The 1,595-nt window shown below is 38.0% G+C and overlaps 1 long non-coding RNA gene across 1 annotated transcript; it reads right to left on the reverse strand.

Annotated features, from left to right (window-relative positions):
* Positions 1-276: 276 nt before the first annotated feature.
* On the reverse strand, positions 277-524 carry LOC110037927. Its single transcript, XR_002295378.1, has 2 exons — positions 417-524; positions 277-343 (listed from the first exon to the last, which is right to left on the reverse strand). It is a non-coding gene; the product is annotated as an uncharacterized LOC110037927 (long non-coding RNA).
* Between the last annotated feature and the right edge of the window lie 1,071 nt (positions 525-1,595).

Consider the following 1,595-nt stretch of genomic DNA (forward strand, 5'->3'; position numbering starts at 1 on the left):
TTGTATGTTCAGATTTGAATCCATTAATAATATTTGCTTCCCATTCGATGTTTGTTAAATTCCGGTATCAAGTCCTAGCTTAATTCAAGTTCAAGTTGTGATTGACTTGTTGGATGACTCATTGATTTTATCTGGATTTAATTGGATAAAAAACAGTCAGATTTTCTAGCGATCCTTAGCCATTCAGTTGGATTCACAGCCCTAATGCTAAATATGGGTTTGAAGATTTATGCATGCAACTAATGTAATAACTTGGCACAGAAAGAAAGAGAATTACCCTTTCTAGAATTCCTGATTGGACGTCTGGCTGAAACCTGCGCATATTCTTAAGCATTTCCAATTGCTACAACGTATTTAATGGTGAGTCAGTTTTGTTAACAATGTGCTTTCTTAATAAAAAATGGGAATGTAAATACCTGCTCGTGAAGCTTGTGTTGATGGTGCATTTTATCCACAAACTCACCTGGCTTGAGTTCAGCCTCATCAATGGCCATCTCTTCCCTGTCAGTTTCGCTAAACAATGAATTTACTTTCATATGACAATTTGTAGTGTGCTATGCTGCAAAACTAAGGCAAAAAGGATATATGAAGAACTAAAAAACACATTTTTACCAGAACACTAAGAAATAACAAAATCTGAAGTGGGAATCTGTCACAATATTTTCCAGCAAAATTAAGCTTCTTAGAGATTTTGAAGCAAGTTCACTATGGAAAAAGATATATGGTTTGATTCCGCTCTCTTTCTATTTCAAAGTTTTTATATATTTAGATTTAATTACCTGATATTTATGCAGAATAACCACTACTATGACATCAATAGATGTAGCTTGTCCAGCCGTGAGAAAACACTTCTTCCCTTTCTTCTATCATGTCTGAAAATACAAATGATTCTGCTACCTCCACTCAGCCCTCCACCCTGCCGTCTGATTCCACACGACTCTCCTCTAGAACCACCGAAAATCATCCAGCCCAGATCACCACAATCTGGCTCAATGGTGACAATTTTCTATACTGGTCACAATCGGTGAGAATTTACATTAGAGGAAGAGGGAAGATAGGCTACCTAACAGGGGAAGTCCGTGAGCCAGCCACTACAGATCCATCCCACGCAACCTGGGATGCAAAAAATTCCATGATAAAGACCTGGTTGGTGAACTCAATGGAAGAGGAGATAGGCGCAAACTGCATATGTTACTCTACTGCCAAAGAGCTCTGAGAGAATGTGGCCCAAATGTATTCGGATATGGATAACCAATCACAGGTTTATGAACTTTCCCTGAAACTTGGTGATATTAGTCAAGATAATGATTCTGTCACAAAATATTTTAATTTTTTGAAGAGAATATGGCAAGACCTAGACTTATTTAACGATCAAGAGTGGAAGTGTCCTGACGATGCTAGCAGGTATAAGAACATTGTTGATGCAAATAGAATTTTTAAATTTCTTGCTGGTCTTAATGGGGATTTTGACGAGGTAAGGGGTAGAATTATTGGGAGAAGTCCCCTACCTTCAATCCATGAGGCTTTCTCGGAAGTACACCATGAAGAAACTCAAAGAGCAGTAATGCTCAACAAGAAATCCACTCCTACCAGCA

Source organism: Phalaenopsis equestris, unplaced genomic scaffold (genome assembly GCF_001263595.1).
Source record: "Phalaenopsis equestris unplaced genomic scaffold, ASM126359v1 Scaffold227170, whole genome shotgun sequence".
In the NCBI taxonomy this organism is placed as follows: Eukaryota; Viridiplantae; Streptophyta; class Magnoliopsida; order Asparagales; family Orchidaceae; genus Phalaenopsis; species Phalaenopsis equestris.